The sequence below is a fragment of the Schistocerca nitens genome, chromosome 5, assembly GCF_023898315.1.
Source record: "Schistocerca nitens isolate TAMUIC-IGC-003100 chromosome 5, iqSchNite1.1, whole genome shotgun sequence".
NCBI classification, from domain to species: Eukaryota; Metazoa; Arthropoda; class Insecta; order Orthoptera; family Acrididae; genus Schistocerca; species Schistocerca nitens.
Genome location: NC_064618.1, coordinates 173,161,885 through 173,182,315, shown reverse-complemented (window position 1 = coordinate 173,182,315; position 20,431 = coordinate 173,161,885). Strand labels below are relative to the sequence as shown.

The 20,431-nt window shown below is 43.0% G+C and overlaps 1 protein-coding gene across 1 annotated transcript in view; it reads left to right on the top strand.

Annotated features, from left to right (window-relative positions):
* LOC126260102 (cytotoxic granule associated RNA binding protein TIA1-like) overlaps window positions 1-20,431 on the top strand; it is a 1,041,743-nt gene that overhangs the window by 438,920 nt on the left and 582,392 nt on the right. Inside the window, exon 2 of the mRNA XM_049957334.1 lies at window positions 14,036-14,111. The gene's annotated coding sequence lies outside the window, so the exon portion shown is untranslated. The remainder of the gene's footprint in view (window positions 1-14,035; window positions 14,112-20,431) is intronic.

The window sequence follows — 20,431 nt, the reverse complement described above, 5'->3', positions numbered from 1 at the left end:
TCATGCCTCTCTCCCGTTTAACTTGCTGAAGAAGTAGTCGTGTAAGATAGGATTTTGCGAAGTAAATGCATAACCCAGGCTGGAGACAGGAATAGCTATTTCCAGACCGATTCCTTCTCTCTGCAGCAGAACATGCGCCGTTCTGAAACCTCTCGCCACATTAAAACTGTATACGGGACTGGGATTCGAATCCGGTTCTGGGTTCGAACGACAGTCCAGCACGCAGTTTTAATATGAGAAGAAATTCCTTCCTCACACTTGTCCAATGCGAGCTTGAGCTCCGTTCCTAATGACCTGATCGTCAATAGGACATAAAACTTCAAGTATCCGCTTACTGCTAGTTTGGTGCAAATCGGCCTGGTCTTACTATTCTCAAAATTATGAAAAATCATGTAACCGTAGGTAGCTAACAAAGCTGTGGCAGATTTTTTCGCAGTCTCACTTAAAACAAAGAGATAAAGGTGTTTCATGGATTCCTCTGCGCTCGCTACATGACGAAAAACGAGTAAATAACGCCGGGATCGGTAAACTTGGCCGAAGAACCTTCCGATAAATTCTGTGGACCCCGGAACAACATGGCTCGCACCGAGCCACAGAATCCGTAAAAGAAGATGAAACATCCTCTCGCTAGAAATATTCTAACTTCTTGTGGCTGCGGATTTAGAATGCCTGCACCGCATTTTGTAACCTTCCTGTGGTTAATTAAAATGTCTGGCGCGCCTCTGCACGTTGCATTCTGGCGGACGTCGGAACAACGCAGAGGATCATTCCGACAGCTGCGAAGTCTGCTGAGGGCCAAGTAAGCCTCTGCAGGACCCTCGGATTGGGTGACGGAACTCCAGCGCCCTACGAGCTGAAGCTAGATACGATTCTACGATTACAATAATTTACCAGAATTGTGATCCACAACCTGTTTTCCTCTATTTTTACAAATAAATGCGCAACAGTATTGAAGTGAATTGGGCCAGAAAAAGAAGCAGCAGCAAGGTAGTATGATACTGGTGCTAATTTCCTATGGGACCAAGATGCTGACGTCATCGGTCCCGAGACTTACACGCTACTTAATCTAACTTAAACTAACTGACGCTAAGGACAACACACACACCCCTGCCCGAGGGAGGACTCGAACCACCGACGAGGGAAGCCGTGCGAACCGTGACAAGGCGCCCAAGACCACGCGGCTACCCCGCGCGGCTAGTATGATACTCTGTATATTTCTGTCAGTGTGTACTAACTGTCAGTGTAAATATGAACAGTTTTTCTATCGTGTGACACGTTCACGGTGGTATTAGGCAGAATTGCGGTGAAATTTAGTACCAATGTGGCAGCGTTAATACCGCTGTACAATTTAAATGAACTTCTGAGTTCAGGCCTTTTCTCGCATGTGTTGACACCTCGCTGTTTGAGAGGCTAACGTCACGCTTTTGCATAATTACACAGGTAGGCACATTTTAGCAGAATTATAAACTTACGCGTATCTACGGGGGGGGCAATTATGGGGCTCCGAAAAATTGATCCTTTAATTCCGTCGCGCAGTGTAATTTAAATAAAAACTATATTTGTGTCACTGTCCCCTTTTCTGCTCTTTTGATACATTAAGAGGCAAGAAATTGATCGAGTGGCTGCTGAGAATAGCACGGGAGTCCGGGATTCGTGCCCCGCGTGGACAAGCGCGGCCGGAAACTGTAACGAACGTTGGGGAGGGAGGAGGTGGGGGAGGGGGAGGGGGTGCAGCAGGCCGCCGTGATTATTCCCAGGCCTTCGGCCGCTGCTGAATAATTTGCAGCTCATTACGGGAGTCGAAGCGTGCAACTTTAATGCGGCCGTATCGGCACCGGCGCTGGGGCCAGCCGGCCGACATCGCCTTCTTTCGCGTTGCCAGAAGCACTAGACGGGCGCGCCGATGTCGACAGCCGCTTTTAGCCGCGAAACCTGCTGCTGCCGGTTCTCTCCACGTCGCCACGATACAGGCGAAGAATTCTAGCATTTCCCGCCTCACCCAGTTCCATTCCCAGACATCATATCCGAAATGTCGCAGTGTAGAACAGCAGCCGCAAAACGTTCCCTGTCATTTCTTCCACCTAATCATGTTATAATTTCTTAAGGGGGAAGGACGTCAAACGGGCTGACTTGGACCATGAGAGGCACCACAGGACATTTTAATTTTCACTGTCTATACTTTTACAAATAAATTCATAAATCTTTGCCAGCATGACCAGGAAGGATTCAAGATTAACAATCATAGCAGTGGAAGTTCAAAAACATAACAAAATATTGTATTTTTTTACATGTAAAATCTCATCATTTTTTTCACTTACTATTGGTCGCATTTGTTGCTATAGGTACACTTTTTTTCATATGTAGGAGAGATTCTTCGATAAATTTTGCACAGCACACAAACCATATTTACAGGTGTATTAAACTCCAGAATTTTCAAAATCTATTAAAAACTATGGTAAAAATTGAGATAATTAACTACAAATTTTGAGTTTTTTCTAAACATGAAGTTTGAAATCTAACAGCTCATTCATTTTTTCATAAATTAAATAAGGTCTAGAGTTTTATCCACCTGTTAGTATGCTTTGTATCCTGTGTAAAATTAATCGAAAAATCTCTCTTACTTATGAAGAAAAGTGTACCTATAGCAACAAATGCAGCCAATAGTAAGTGAAAAAATGATGAAATTTCACATGTAAAAAGAAAATTATTTTGTTATGTTTTTGAACTTCCACTGTCATGAGTGTGAATACTGAATCCTTCCCGGTCATGCTGACTAAGTTTTTTGAATTTATTTATAAATGTGTAAACAGTTGAAATTAAAATGTCCTGTGGTGCCTCTCCTGTTCCAATTCGGCCCATTTGACGTCCTACCCCCCTTAAACGAAGTGCCGCTTTTTATTATGTATTAGCTGTACAAGGCCTCGCGTTGCTATGGTTCAGTCTGGTTCAACGGAAAACAAAGAAGAGAGGAAGCACACGTTTCTAATGTGCATGGGAATTAAATATGAGTCCTAATCTCCTTCTCCCCCTGTCTTGTCCATCTCCTTCCCCACTCTTTCTCCACTGCCTCCCCCATTCCTCTTTCTCTGTCCAACCTCTCCTCCTTCTTTTCCTCACCCGTATCTCTGCATTTCCTCCCGTTCCGACTCCCTATCCACCTCCTCCTCTATATAGATATATACATATGATCCATCTGAAACTCCATTCGAGTATCGTGTAACATTTTAACAAACTCTGTCACAAACGTTTTTACCAAAGATCTTGAAACGTTTTTCATATATGCCCATATCAAAAACAATTTTCATCACCCTGGTTCCCAGAACTCCTGAAGATAGATGTTGATTGAGGATATTATATCAAAGACACGCTAGCTCTGACTGTTCAGAGATGTCACTAAACCCGGCCAACCATGCACGATCAGCGCCTATTAGACGGAGGGGGACCGACAGCCGATCAGTTCCAGTCAATCCACCAGGAAGGAGGTACACGGCTCGTGTATTTCAACCATGCCTAGACGGTCAATACCGCGGTTCGATCGCGTCCAAGTTGTTACTTTGTGCCAGGAACGGCTCTGAACAAGAGAAGTATCCAGGTGTCTTGGAGTGAACCAAAGCGATGTTGTTCGGACATGGAGGTGATACAGAGAGACAGGAACTGTCGATGACATGCCTCATTCAGGCCGCTCCGGGGCTACTACTGCAGTTGATAATCGCTACCTACGAAGGAACCCTGACAGCAACGCCACCCTGTTGAATAATGCTTTTCGTGCAGCCACATGACGCCGTTTTACGACTCAAACTGTGCGCATTAGGCTGCATGATGCGCAACTTCACTCCCGACGCTCATGGCGAAGTCCGTCTTTGCAACCACGATGCCATGCAGAGCGGTAAAAATGGGTCCAACAACATCAGGATTGCCATCACGTTCTCTTCACCGATGAGTGTCGCAGATGCCTTCAACCATACAACTGTCGAAGACGTGTTTGTAGGCAACCCGGTCAGGCTGAACGCCTTATTCTCACTGTTCAGCGAGTGCAGCAAGGTGGAAGTTCCCTGCTCTTTCTGGGTGGCATTATGTGGGGCCGACGTACGCCGCTGGTGGTCATGGAAGGCGCCGTAACGGGTGTACGATACGTGAATGCCATCCTCCGACGGATAATGTTACCACATCGGCAGCATATTGGCGAGATATTCGTCTTCATGGACGACAATTCGCGCCCCCATCGTACACATTTTGTGAATGACTTCCTTCAGGATAATGACAACGCTCGACTAAAGTGGCCAGCACGTTCTCCAGACATGAAACCTATCGAACATGCTAGGGATGGACTGAAAAGGGCTCTTTATGGACGAAGTGACCCACCAACCACTCTGAGGGATCTACGCCGAATCGCTGTTGAGGAGTGTGACAGTCTGAACCAATCAACAGTGTCTTGAGGTACTTGTGGATAGTATGCCACGACGAATACAGGCATGCGTGAATGCAAGAGGACGTGCTACTGGATATTATAGTTACCGGCGTGTACAGCAATCTGGACCACCATCTCTGAAGGTCTCGCTGTATGGCGGTACAACATGCAATGTGTGGTTTTCATGAGCAAAAAAAAAAAAGGGCGAAAACATGATCTCTATTCCACTTTTCTGTACAGGTTCCGGAACTCTCGGAACCGAGATGTGTGTATATACACACAACCACTGTACATCCACTTTTCTGCTCTTCTGATACATTAAGAGACAAGAAATTGATCGAGTATATATATCTCGTTGCGATACTTCCTTCGTGGTCTTTTTATTTTGTCTTAGAGCCTACACTGCATATTTATTGTATGTATTAAAAATAGACGTATAAAAATACACGCTTATTAGTATGCTACATTGTATCAATATTTGAAAGCAACCAATGAAGAACTTTTGGAGATTTAAGATTTTGAACAAACGAACATGATATTTTTGTTAAGAACTTACCCCATTTGTATATTTTATATACTGGGTGTTCTAGGTATACATGCAAATATTTCTGTTGATTACTCAGTAGAGTGTACTGAACAACATTACATATGTATGCACGTTATTTGCAGACTAATAATTATAGATACAACAATTTATACGTTTTTAGTTTGGGTAGTGCGTCCAAGAACATCCAGCAGAAGGTCAGGTGTTGAAATGTGGGCACATGGACAGATGACGGTTAGTGTATACCGACAGGCGTAGTCCACTTGTGATGTAGTCACGACCACACAGAAAACCTCAGGTCGTAAAGTTTGTGATGTGTTTGAGGGGAGACTGTAGAGAAACTAGAACCAACAAACTGATGTATGTACATACTAAGATAGCGTTTATAAAAGTACATGCACTTATAATTGTTACACACTGTAAATTTATATATCATATGGCGCACCACTAGGTATGTAAAAACACGCATGTATTCGAATGCAACGTTGTCTCCAAACTTCAAAGCAATTGGCGAAGAACTTTCGGAGATACAAGAGTCTGAACAAACGAACACTTACATTTTTATTTATATAGACAGCAGACGTCCTTCAACACTAAAAAACGAGAATTAAATTAACTGTATTCCTAAATATGTTTACCTGAAGACCAAGCCGCTCTGAGATGCAGCAAAACGAGAAATGAAGTACTGTCGTCTACTAACTTTTCCACTCCCCGAAGTTCCGCCAGGACGGAGGAGTAACTTTTTCAAGTGTTTCATTTATTCAGCTTGTGTACGTCTCAGTTTACTCGTCAACACGCAACGACCTTGCTGCCGGTAAGGCGAGCACCACGACTAAATCACTGCCCCTGTGGATCACATTCTTGGGCATTTTTCTTGACAATCTGACAATGCGCGAAATAATTCGGCTGTTAATATGTTTTCTTCTTCAGAAAGAGTTACAATTAAGTTAATGAATAATCCTAATTAGTTCACTAGAGACGTTTTAGAATTCCAGAGACTCTTTTTTTAATTTTGTTTAATTAGTAAATGATATTGAAGTTACAGATTTTGGCCCACGCTTTGGGCCAGTCTGGCAATACCATTCTCCACGGGTTCCATGTACGCTAGAAAGAGGAACTCTCCGATCAGTACCTATTTGTAATGTAACGTGCCTGCTATAACACTTAAGATGGTTTGTGTGACAATGAAACAATCTTGGTCACAAGGGCCAGAAATATTACAAGAAACATTTACTCCCCCCCCCCCCTCCCCCTTCGTTTCGCCATCAAGCGTGGCTTGCATTTTAAAGGCTCTCCTCCTCTCCTCGGACTGATTTCTCTGCTTGTCTACAACTTAATTTACTCTTTGTGTATCCATGATTGGATGTGATATTGTAGATCAACTTAACATGAAAAGTACACACAACGCCAGTGCTCTCATTTAACACATTCAGAAGGTACAGGGTACATGCCTTCTTCGTTAGAAATACCTTTCAGCATGCATCTTCATTGAATGTAAATCATTTAAAAACTTTCATCTCTGCAATATCATAGCAGCAATGTCACTATTGTATAAGGCAGAAAAGGTAAAAACACAGTAATGTAGAGGAGAGGCCATGCATGAATACCTAACACTTTATCGTTACCGGCGTTCACATCCAGCATATACTGATTTATTTTTATAGGACTGCAGATGATGATTATATTAATGCGAGTTCTTTGCATGGATGAACGTTTGCAAATGCTCCCCGTCCACTGATGGTCCTTATGTGAAGAAATTTCTGATGCAGGCATCGAAACACATCAAACTAGCACTTTTGCGTTGTGTGTAGCTGAGTGTACATTGTAGTTTTCAAACTTCAGTTTACATTTAGCTTTTCACGCTACAGTGCGTCTGGCGTTTTCTGATTGGCTAGCTTTCAGATGTGCTTTCAGATCCATCTGTGCCCGTTACCTCTCTGCGTTTAAATTGAGCCACCGTTGCTTTCCCATTGGTGGACTCTGTATACAGACAGGTAGTTGTGTTTTCGCTTTCCCGTTATGTCAGTTGTTACTTGTGTTCGACGTGTGTAATAACCCTTCTGGATTAGCTAGCACTTAAGCTTCATTTGACATTACTGTGCGGTCTGTAATAGAACTGTTAGTCCAGAGTTGAAAATTTCGTTCGTGTTTCTCAATACTCGCCTTAATTGACCATTTAGGTCTTGCAATTGTAAAAGAATTTTTTACGTAGATGTCTCTCGAATAAGAGAAGGAAAAATATTGTGGAATATCCATGTCCGCGGTAACAGACAGCTTAGCAGTTCAAAACTCGTAAGGCAGCAACTTGGCAGTTTATGGAGTAGTAGAGATGATAAGTTGTAAGTTCAGGCAGATACTGTAGCTGCTCATTAAGGGTTTGAACAGACTAAACACCTTAGGTCAACCCACTTCTCCCTGGTCGAAATATGTGTACCACTTCTGCCTGATCCCATGTGCAATTGTGATAACGTTTCCTACACGTTTGCCTGACATGTATCTGGAACACTGAGTGAGTACCAGCACAGTGTTCACATAATGACATGTTGTAAACCACCTAAAAACCACATCCAACCTCGCCGGATCACCAGCCCCGTCATGAATCTGCAACGTAGATTCGATCGGGGCGGATATTCGTAGATGCAAATGGAGTCTCGGGAATTTTGAGTGTGTAAATCCGCAGAGATGAAAACAGCACCTCGGAAAAGGGAGAAATAGAGGGGCGATGTCGAACATGAAGAAATAAAGAGTTAAAAAAATATAAATGTGAGGAGTACTGTGACCGACACTATCATGCGTGAACAGCAAGTGAAGTACCGATATTACTGATATCAGGAAATATTCATTGTTTTGTTTGTACGCCTGTCGTATCAGTAGGTATAAAAAGTAATGGATAATTACAGATATGATAATAAATATTAGAGTGGAGAATAATTCAAAGTTATGTTCAACTTTATATTACCACACAAAGGGGATGAATCTGTATCTATTAAACATGCACTAAACATATACGATATTGAGCTTTATCACTGCGAAATTTTTGTGTGTTAAACCTGATGGTGAGTAGGTGAGATCACTAAGTACATCACGAATAACGGCAATGACCACTTAAATTCATTTCAGTACACATTTCACGACAAGGAGCTTATCTACCATTTGAGTGGTAACGTAATATTGAACCATTCTATACTAATGTCGGAAGTAGTGATTGGTGTTGGGAAAAATAATAGCGATTTAGTAGTCGTTTAATGATAATTAAAATTTTCTGGCGTCGCTATGGTATGTGTGTAATATGAAGGAAACACAAATGCAGTAGAAAAATTACGTACTATGCACAATGTGTAAAAATGGATCAGATTTCACCAACATATGCCGGTAATATTAACCAAAAATCCACTATCCTGAAATAGTGCTTCCAGTATTGATTTTATGCTCTAGTTGGTTCAGACAAATATAGAATAATTTCGAAATTTCGGATTGTGTTCTTAATAAGTCCTGTATGTGAAATAATTGTTTAAAAACACACGAGGATTCAGTAGCTCACTATACTGTCAAAGTAGATATTCTTTTCCAATATTATCGAGGAATCGATGCTATCTTAGGTAGTGATATCGATACTTAATACGTGTCAAGTCCGGTATTGTACCATAGCCACTAATACCTTAATGCAAGTGTGAAGATGAGACGATGAATGTATCACACCGGAAACAGAAGTGCAGTTAGCAGACTGTAACATCAGGCGCCATCGGTATTATTTAGCCATCACCTTTGGAAACTGACTGAGTTTTCATTTTACACTCTAGTTGGTTCATGAAAAAACAGCACACATTTCGCTCTGTATTATAACCAACTCCTTTGTATTACACACATTATCAATCAGTACTTAGTGATACTGTCGCTGTCGGTTATGGGTTACGTTACCAAATATAGCAGCGAATCTGGTGTTGCAACGCCCCTGCGAATAGCTTATTGCAGTAGTGAAAGCGAAAATAGACGAAGAGGAAATTGAAAGAAGATGTGGTGCTTCACACATCATACACAAACAGCTTAATGAGTATCGAAAGAGTAAAGAGACATCGTCGGGTGGCTGCGCCAGTGGAGGCTTCAGCCAGCCGCCGCTATTGGCAACATCAGCCTTCAACAGCGGCAGACGGCCGCGTCACGAAATGTGGCTCTATTAGGGCGTGACGCGCTCCATAAACTGGTCCGGCGCGGCGCTACATTAAAATGAATACTCGCGGGAGGGAACTGTTGGGCCACAACTCTTCATCAGGGCCGGCGCGGCGCGGCCGCTATAACGAAGCCCGCCGCGGCGGATGAGCGGCGAGAGGTATCTCTTTGTGGCCGGCCGGCCGTCAGACAGGGCAGCCCACGTCAATAAGACTGATTACGTGGAAGGCTCCTCCGTCAGCGGGCTCTATCTTCTTCCCCGACCCCCCACCGCGCGGCGCTGCCCTTAACCTCAAGCTCCGGCCAACTTCGACGTCCCTCGACCTCTAAAAGCTACCTGCCTTCCGTACCGAGGCAACGTTTCCGCTGAAATATTCTGGCTTCTTATGTTCCTTGCAGGCTGCATGCTCTCCGATATTTCTACAATAAATCTTTTACAAATTTGCTACAAATTTTCCATCAACTTCTGTCCATTGGATCCTGAAAGTACACTTTTTTGGGAAGGCTCTTGGTTTTATTTCCAAATATCTGTCTTTCAGACATTTTATATGAAATGTTTTGTATCTAAATATACAGGTAGTATTCTTTATTTATTTACTAGCCTTTTTTTCTCAACTTCACCCGCATATCCATTTGGCGCACACATACTGAACACGCCTCCTACTCCTCTTCTCCTTGTTCAACTCTTCCTCCTTCTGTGTGTCCACCTCATCCTCCCACCTCTATCGCCTCCCCACTCTCTGTATCTTCATCTCCTTCTCCGTCTCTGTCCATTTCCTCCACCTCCTCTCTCTGACCATTCTGCCACATCCTTCCTCTGACCATATCCTCCTCAGCCTCTCACCCATCCATCCTCCCACTACCCCTCTACAGATTCCTGCTGCCTCTTGCACCTCCCCCTCCACCCCTCACTGGAACACTGTACTTTCACTTAGCATCTGAAGGACCTGCAGTGGGTGAGAAGCAATGAGGGAGGATAGAATACGTTCCCCAGAGGGTGAGGGGCGTGGATAAAAAGTCTGTAAGGTGGGAAAACTATGGAGATCATAGGTAGAAGGTGAGACAAATAGTGGGAATAGAGACTGGGAAAGACAGAGGGTTGGGAGCAGAGTGCTGTTCGGGGAGGTAGAGACTACAAGATTAAAGGAACAGCGATGTATAGAGGGAGAAACGATGAGAGTGGTCCTGATATGGAGTAGGATATATGGGTAAAGGTTAAAGTTGGTAGGAAGATTAAATATCGGGAAAGATCTAGTTGCCTTGGAGTTTGAGTTGATTGAAGCTACATTGACACAGGAGATGGAGTATGTGTAGGTGCAGGGATGGAGGGATGTCTTTGTGAAGGCGTGCCAGCATACCAGCGTTAATGATCAGAGGCGGGATAATGGGGTTATTGCAATCCAGTTTGCGGCTAGCAGAGTAGGTTCAGAGAAGTTCAGTGTGGGTGACGAGGAGTGGGATTTTGATAAGGTAACTGCACGCACACGATTCACAAGGTTTTCTGATGGTCTGGATGAGAACTGCAACCGGTCATCATAAATGAGACTGCTGTTTCCGGGACAATGTGTCACAGCCAGAGAAAGATACGAGGGGCGTTCAGTACCTAATGAAACACACTTTTTCCTTGCCCCGTTTCGGTTGCAAAAATGCGGAATTTGTGTGGGATATCGTTGAATAATTCCGCTTTAGCCCCTAAAGTTTCGTGAAGGTCCAGTAGGTGGCAGCACTGTGCATACCCTTCAAAATGGCGCCTGTAACGGAGGTGCGTACCAAGCAGAGAACTGCCATTGAGTTTCTATTGGCGAAAAATCAGAGCACAGCAGATATTTGCAGAATATGTGCAGAGATCTGGCAGAAAACAAAAGCACGGTGAATCGTTGGGCAAGGCGTCTGTCATCCACCCTACAGCCCGGATTCGTACATTCCGACTTCCATTTGTTTGGCCGAGCGAAGAATGCACTTCGCCAGATGCAGAACGTAGTTGATGGTGAGGTTATTCGCGCAGCAGTGTATTGGCTCCGACATCGACCAATAGAGTTGTACCATGCGGGCACACAGGCCCTCACAGTAAAGTGGAATAAGGCCGTCACACTGTACGGAGATTGTGTTGAAAAGTCAAAAGAGTGCGGAATAATATGGCGTATTGGATCCTGAGTTAAACCATTCAGCTTTCAGAGAAAAAGTATGACTTTACTTCAGAATGAAATTTTCACTCTGCAGCGGAGTGTGCACTGATATGAAAATTCCTGGCAGATTAAAACTGTGTGCTGGACCAAGACTCGAACCCTGGACCTTTGCCTTTCGCGGGCAAGCACTTGCCCGCAAAAGCAAAGATCCCGAGTTCGAGACTCGGTCCGGCGCACAGTTTTAATCTGCCATAAAGTTTCATATTACTTTACTTACTGAAAGCCGCTCGTAATTTAAGCGTTGCCGAAGCGCGGGCATATCAATAACTATCATTTTGACTGGTTTAGCAATGTTTCCGAGTAATAGAGCAAAGCCTGTCTGTGTAATCCTCTGGTTCTCAGGAAAACGCCAGAATGAAAATCCCCGCCATAGTATACGTAGCTGTAATTTCTCCTCGTCGTAATCACCGCGAATTCCTCCGAATGGGGAACTAAATGCCAAAAGGAAAAACAAAATTTAAAGGATGCCGAATCTGCTCCTTCTGACAGGCGGCATCTCATAATTCAGTTTCCCAAATGCCCTCTGAAAGGACGCAGTATATAAATTGCCTTTGTGTCACAATCTCCGAATTTTGAGCAATAATTTCAATGCCAGTGCAAGAAAGCACTTTCCATTCCGTGCTCCTAAACCTTGTTTCATTTTTGCTAAATTACTTTGCCTCCTACTTTTCACCGTGTTATACGAAAGGTTAAACATCAGTATCGCAGTAGTAGTATCGAGTATCTACGTTTCTGTCTCCCAAGTCAATAAACATCCTCTTTCTTCCTATCTTCTAACAAATACAGCTCTGCATTAATTATTCAAAACATCAGAAGTACTGTAATATGTTTTATAACTAAAATCAAAAATCCGTCTCTTTTAGTTCTAATTTTCACAGTAGATACTCTTCTTCAGTGGATACGCTGCATTCTATCAGTACGCTAATTGTTTCTTTGTTTGCCTTCTACCCCTTATTGCCCTTCACATTTCTTGATGTTTTGGGTCCGCCCCGGTAGCTGAGTGGTCAGCGTGACAGACTGTCAATCCGGGTTCGATTCCCGGCTGGGTCGGAAATTTTCTCCGCTCAGGGACTGGGTGTTGTGTTGTCCTAATCATCATCATTTCATCCCCATCGACACGCAGGTCACCGAAGTGGCGTCAAATCGAAAGACCTGCACCAGGTGAACGGTCTACCCGACGGGAGGCCCTAGCCACACGACATTTCCATTTCCTTGATGTTTTGGAAAAAGTCATAAAATTAGTACCTTGTACGTCTGTGTCAGAAGAGAATCTCCACTATGTCCTTAAAAAAATGTTGTAAAATTCTTGTCTTGTAACTCAAACTCTTAAATGTGCCTTCGAAAGTCTTTTGCTTCACAGCTATAACTCATTTCTTTCTGCGAAATAGAATGCTCCACCCTTTTACATGCAATCAACTTCGATTCCAGTATTTCGTAAAAACTTTTTCTTCCACACACCTGTTGTTTGCATTTCATCATCTCCTCATTCCCAGGCAACACTGGTATTGTAAGTCCACTTGTCCCCACGACATCATGTTTATATTTTATTCAGGTGCACAAAAGTAACGTTATCTATCATCGTTAAAAGACAGCTGGCGCTCACGTTGTTAGCTATGAGTCAAAGAAATGAAACCGTTGCGTCCCAATACGATAAACCAGTTACTGCTGTATTTCCACGAACTAAACATCTGTACTCGTGCAAAGTGCTTATCTTGAAGAAATAACTTTAGTGTTTACATTACATGTATTTTTACCCTACAAATGGTTGAGTCGATCTTCAGACACGGTGTAAGAGAGTTCAAACATTAATTTCAATCCAGTGGGTGACATTACTAACATTCAGTTCCACAAGCAGTTGGCATTACAGGTATTTTAAAGACCACTTAAAAACAAGTTCTAGTCTTTTTCGAAATACTACATTGTAATAATATCAGGAGAGTTTTCAACAGGAGTTCTCTTGTTAGCTCGCCCATTATCGAATTATTTTCACGAAGAAGTCGAGTTAGGCTGTTAGTCCTCTTTCTGGCACAGTCAGCTTCGATAAAGAAAGCGTTGTTCGCAAATAATGTCATTTCGCTTAAGATCTATATCTCTACAGGAAAGCAATTGCTCCACGGTTTACTGTGTAATTGCATCTTTTATAAGAATCAAATACGATATCTTTTATGAAATGTCAGTTTCCGCAGTGCTGACGTCTCTCGAAAGGTTCGAATGCTGGATAGTACCACAGTAGTAGAGAGATAAGATTTTTTTAATGTAGTTGATGAAATACACAAAAAATGGTCACGGAAGATATAAAATAAGAGCGTACTGTTCCAGCCTAGTCCGTAAAATCTAAGGTGGTAAAACAGCTGCGATACGAACAATGTTGTTCAAAAGTGAGACTACTTTCCAATTAGAAAAATTTAATAAAAGATGGAAAGAAATCAATGAGTATTAACACTGCTCTAATTCTGTTGCTGCGTTACTAGTGATTTCACTGAAGACTGTCTCTATTCTTATTTTCTCCTCGCAGCAGCGGACATATTCACCAGCAACATCCGCGAACAATGCCCAAAAGACTTGCGAGCAACAAGTGGTTCTCCGTCTATTGTCTTGGGAACACTCGTCTGGTAAATTGAGAAGGTTTTTTTTTTTTTTTTTTTGTTGCTTGCGTTGCCTACTCGTATCCACATTTTAAAGTGCAGCGTTTTGTTCTGGCACTGAATCTCGTTTTTCTTCTGTTTTCAGGGACTGTAGAGTAGTGAGGGATCCGCAGACACTGAAATCCAAAGGATATGGCTTCGTCTCTTTCGTCAAGAAGGCGGTAAGTGTTACAAAAATCATTACTACCCATTTTAAAGCTCTTATTGCTTCATACATGTTGTGTAAGACTAAATCAACGTCAGTATTTCATTCAATTATGGTATTAATTTTCAGGGATTAGATCTCAGTTTTTGAGCAAGAGAACATTCTGTCAGTCAACACCTGTAAATAGAATTATATATGCATGACATCACTCAACTACAGGAGCAATCTAGAGCAAGTAAACACAGCCAATATATCTAACTATAATTATTTATGATGCACAGTTTCGGTAAATCTAAAGTGATATCATGATGCTGCTGAAAGCGGCCATCATAAATAAAATTATAATTAGCGGTCTTCGCTGTTGAAGCTTTTACTTTTGTACTTCGTAAACAAAATTAACAAAAAATGCGCAGACGAAGAGTCGTTTCAAGACTGTGACTATACATATATCTGAAACGACATTCTGAGTTCCTTCCCATAGTCATATCTTATTATCTAGCGTGTCTAGGTGCACTGTTTGTCACCTTTCAGTTTTGAAACCTTACTGAAACTGAGTGAATATTTAATGATCCTCCCTCTGAGGATCGTGTATTCTGACGCATCGTCAGCCAAAACACGATAGTGACTCATGAACTGCGCGAAACTACGAGATTTACGTAGTGATTAAACGTTTAATTTCTACGATTTACGATATTTCTCCTGCTATGACAACATCGTCCGAAGTATTAACAATCTTGAAAGAACAAGCCATGAAAAAACTCTTCCATTTGGTGTGTAAGATGTATGAGACAGGCGAAACACCATCACACTTCAAGAAGAATGTAATAAATTCCAATTCCAAAGGAAGTGAGTGGTGGCAGTTGTGAATATTACCGAACCATCAGTGTAATAACTCACGGTTACAAAATATTAAAACGAATTCCTTACAGAAGAATGGAGAAGCTGGTAGAAGCCGACCTCGAGGAAGATCAGTTTTAGTTCCGGAGAAATGTAGGAACACGAGAGCCAATACTGACTCTACGAATTCTCTTAGAAGGTAGATTAATGAAAGTCAAACCTACGTTTATAGCATTTGTAGACTTAGATAAAACTTGTGACTGTGTTGACTGGAAAACTCTCTTTGAAACTCTGAAGGTGGCAGGGGTAAAAAACAGGGAGCGAAAGGCTATTTACAACTTGGACAGAAACCAGACGGCAGTTACAAGAAAAAATGGTTGAAATGGCTCTGAGCACTATGGGACTTAACATCTGTGGTCATCAGTCCCCTAGAACTTAGAACTACTTAAACCTAAGTAACCTAAGGACATCACACACATCCATGCCCGAGGCAGGATTCGAACCTGCGACCGTAGCAGTCGCGCGGTTCCGGACTGCGCGCCTAGAACCGCTAGACCACCACGGCCGGCGGCAGTTACAAGAGATGCGGGGCATGAAAGAGAAACAGCGATTGAGAAGGGAGTTAGGTATTGTTGTAGCCTATTCCCGCTGTTATTCTCTCTGTACACTGAGCAATCAAAAGGAAACTAAAGAGAATTTGGATTGGGAATTAAAGCCCAGGGACAATAAATAAAAACTTGGAGGATTGCCGACGACACAGTAATTCTGTCAGATACAACAAAGAATTTGGAGAAGCAGCTGAACAGAATGGACAGTGTCTTTAAAAGAGGATATAAGACGAACAACAACAAAAGCGAAATAAGGGTAATAGAATGTAGTCGAATTAAGTGGGATGAAGCTGAAGTAAGTAGATTAGGAAACGAGACACTTAAAATACGAGATGAGTTTTACTATTTGGGCAGCAAAATAATTGACGGTGGCCGAAGCAGAGAGAATAAATGATGTTGACTGCCAATGGCGAGAAAAGCGTTTCTGAGGAACAGAAACTTGGTAACATCGAATACAGATTTAAGTGTCAGGAAGTGTTTTCTGAAAGCATTAGTATGGAACGTAGCCAAGCATGAGAGTGAAATACGGACGATAAACAATTTAGGCAAGAAGAAGCTTCTCGAATGTGGTGCTACAGAAATGTGCTGAAAGTTATGTCGGTAGATCACGTAATAGTGAGAAAGCACTGAATACAACTGACCATCATGTAGAAAGTTATAATCAGCGAAATTTATGGCGGAACTCGGCTAGAAGTAGGGATCAGTTGGCAGAACACATTATGAGACATCAACGGGTTACAAATTTAGTACTGGATGACAGTGTAGGGTAAAAATCATAGAAGAAGATCAAGAGGTGAATATACACTCCTGGAAATTGAAATAAGAACACCGTGAATTCATTGTCCCAGGAAGGGGAAACTTTATTGACACATTCCTGGGGTCAGATACATCACATGATCACACTGACAGAACCACAGGCACATAGACACAGGCAACAGAGCATGCACAATGTCGGCACTAGTACAGTGTATATCCACCATTCGCAACAATGCAGGCTGCTATTCTCCCATGGAGACGATCGTAGAGATGCTGGATGTAGTCCTGTGGAACGGCTTGCCATGCCATTTCCACCTGGTGCCTCAGTTGGACCAGCGTTCGTGCTGGACGTGCAGACCGCGTGAGACGACGCTTCATCCAGTCCCAAACATGCTCAATGGGGGACACATCCGGAGATCTTGCTGGCCAGGGTAGTTGACTTACACCTTCTAGAGCACGTTGGGTGGCACGGGATACATGCGGACGTGCATTGTCCTGTTGGAACAGCAAGTTCCCTTGCCGGTCTAGGAATGGTAGAACGATGGGTTCGATGACGGTTTCGATGTACCGTGCACTATTCAGTGTCCCCTCGACGATCACCAGTGGTGTACGGCCAGTGTAGGAGATCGCTCCCCACACCATGATGCCGGGTGTTGGCCCTGTGTGCCTCGGTCGTATGCAGTCCTGATTGTGGCGCTCACCTGCACGGCGCCAAACACGCATACGACCATCATTGGCACCAAGGCAGAAGCGACTCTCATCGCTGAAGACGACACGTCTCCATTCGTCCCTCCATTCACGCCTGTCGCGACACCACTGGAGGCGGGCTGCACGATGTTGGGGCGTGAGCGGAAGACGGCCTAACGGTGTGCGGGACCGTAGCCCAGCTTCATGGAGACGGTTGCGAATGGTCCTCGCCGATACCCCAGGAGCAACAGTGTCCCTAATTTGCTGGGAAGTGGCGGTGCGGTCCCCTACGGCACTGCGTAGGATCCTACGGTCTTGGCGTGCATCCGTGCGTCGCTGCGGTCCGGTCCCAGGTCGACGGGCACGTGCACCTTCCGCCGACCACTGGCGACAACATCGATGTACTGTGGAGACCTCACGCCCCACGTGTTGAGCAATTCGGCGGTACGTCCACCCGGCCTCCCGCATGCCCACTATACGCCCTCGCTCAAAGTCCGTCAACTGCACATACGGTTCACGTCCACGCTGTCGCGGCATGCTACCAGTGTTAAAGACTGCGATGGAGCTCCGTATGCCACGGCAAACTGGCTGACACTGACGGCGGCGGTGCACAAATGCTGCACAGCTAGCGCCATTCGACGGCCAACACCGCGGGTCCTGGTGTGTCCGCTGTGCCGTGCGTGTGATCATTGCTTGTACAGCCCTCTCGCAGTGTCCGGAGCAAGTATGGTGGGTCTGACACACCGGTGTCAATGTGTTCTTTTTTCCATTTCCAGGAGTGTAGTAAACAGATTCAGAAGGACGTATGTTACAATCTTTACCGTCTTAACTCGTTGCTATGCAACATACGTATCAAGCTGTAACATTTACCACTCGTAAATTTTAAATGCTTCGACTCACATCCAGTAATTTGAGTAGAAAATTCAAAAGTAACTGGTCTTGTTGCTGATGGATGATTCTTGAGAGAACAGCAGCTCTAAGGCCTAACATAAATATACAGGGTATGTAAAAATACTTGGGCAAACGGATGTTTGTATGTATGTATGTATATGTCTATATGTGTGTGTGTGGGGTGTGTGTGTGTGTGTGTGTGTGTGTGTGTGTGTGTGTGTGTGTGTGTTTGGTGGAAGGGGCGGAAGGAGTGGAGGAAGCTGAGGGGCGCACGTGTTGTTGTTGTTTCTTTGTTGTTGTTGTCTTCAGTCCGAATAGTGGTTTGGTGCAGCACTCCACGATAGTCTGTATTTAGCTAGCCCACTCGTTTTTTGCACAACAAGATGTACTGGAACCTACTTTCTGTAACCAGCCTTGGTTTCGCCCCACAATTTTTACTCCCACCTCTCCCTCCATTATTAAATTGTCACGACTCAGTTACGTCCTATTAACCAGTCACTTCTTTTGGCGACGTTGTGATATAAATTTCTCGGCAGTTTAGTTTAGTTTCATTTAGTACCTCTAATGTGCAGCGTTCTTCTGTAGCATTATACTTCATATGATTCTACTCATTTCTTCTCTTAACAGTTTACCACTTACGTTCACCATACTGCAGACAAATACCTTGAAAAGAAAAAAGAAACCTTACTAACACTGAAATTTACATTCACGGTTAACAAATTACCTTTACTGAGGAACGCTTTTCTTGCTGTTGTTTCTCGATGCGTACGGAAAATCAGTCGACATACAGATGATGCTGAAATAAATCGAAAATGTACTTACTACTTATATCACAGGCATGGCTTTCTGTAGTTAAATGAATGGACTCGAAGCATCATGTACCGTTTCTAATAACGCAGACTGGTATGTCTACCTACTGAGCTCTCGTCACTTTTTTGTTGATCACAGATTATAAATTGGAAGAACACTGAACCAGCTAATACACACATAATGGTATCTCATTATAATGATGCCATGGATGTGCTTTGTCTAAATGAAGCTTTTTGGTAGCGATATGCGAAAAAGACACCATGCTTCCTCAGGGCTTATTTGAAAGCGCTGCTTTGCGAGTGTTATTAATCAAATGTAACACACCTTCCTTTGCACATATTCACTGTGTATTGTGAACACGCATCAGATAATGTTCCTTGCGGCTACCTGAACCAACATCCACTCGCAGCTCTCTGTGGCAGTCACAGGCGATTTCCAAACGTTGATACTGTAAACAATAAATTTGTAAACATAAAACTGATGAATATTATATTACAGGTCTCTTGTTATCTCTGAGATCATATATAAATGTTTCTGTGCCTTGCACTGATATATGCGACGTTTTAATATATTCTTTATTTACTGCTAACTCTATTCGCAATCCATATCTATACCTATATGTACCAAAGGGGATAGCTACAAAATCATATTATTGTGCGGCACATAGTTCAGGACTTACCACATCATTAAAACAGAGATGTGCTATGATTTTGGGCAATTTTGCGTTTGAATTTTTCAATAGTCTATAGATGAAGAACCCTAAATAAAAACAACGTAATTACCGCGTGACCGCTACGGTCGCAGGTTCGAATCCTGCCACGGGCATGGATGTGTGTGATGTCCTTAGGTTGGTTAGGTTTAAGTAGTTCTAAGTTCTAGGGGACTGATGACCACAGAAGTTAAGTCCCATAGTGCTCAGAGCCATTTGAACCATAAAACAACGTAATTAGGATTTTCCGTCTTCAAACATAGAGGTTTTATATGCTTAACGTCAAATAATTAACACATTAACTCAGTTTTTAAAGATTAAGCTGTCTTATACATGGGCTTCTAATCTTCAAAGAACCAGGAGTGAGAGGTTACTATTCACTTACTAAACCGCTGACTACAGAATAAAGGAGGGAGACCAACTTTTGTCTGAAATCTGCGAATAGTTATTGAAGGCAATGTATCTATGTACATCGATAAGTCACCCCTTACGTGCATTAAAGTGTCTCAGTTGTCCCTACACAGATCAGAAAATCTTATATTGGTCGGCGATTGCTCTTAGCAGTAAGAATTTATCTGAATCTCAGTGCGCTTGATGCCCTTATGACGAGTTTTGGCCACAGCCACCAGCAGATGAAAATAAAAACAAGGACAGTGCCAGCCTGTACTTGGGAATGTTCAGGTCATTTGTTGACGTAAAACAGTGTACCTTTTATTATGTTACGATGGCTGCGGACGAAACTCCTCATAGATAATAATAAACTCATTGTAATCCAGAAAATCTCAGTGTGAGTTTTCAACAAAACCTGTTCCACCATATACTATCAAGTCACATAATGAAAGAACAGGACATTTGCCAGACTACTTGCAAAACATGATACATAACCGAGCGACATAACCAATCTGTAAAGTAGATTAGACTGACTGTACCATTACAATAAGAGCCACAAATGTATTTATTTATACTTCCCTTTTATAAAGACTTATGAAGTGGCAAATACATTTAGCAACGGAACTATCCGGCAACTAAGAGCTACTG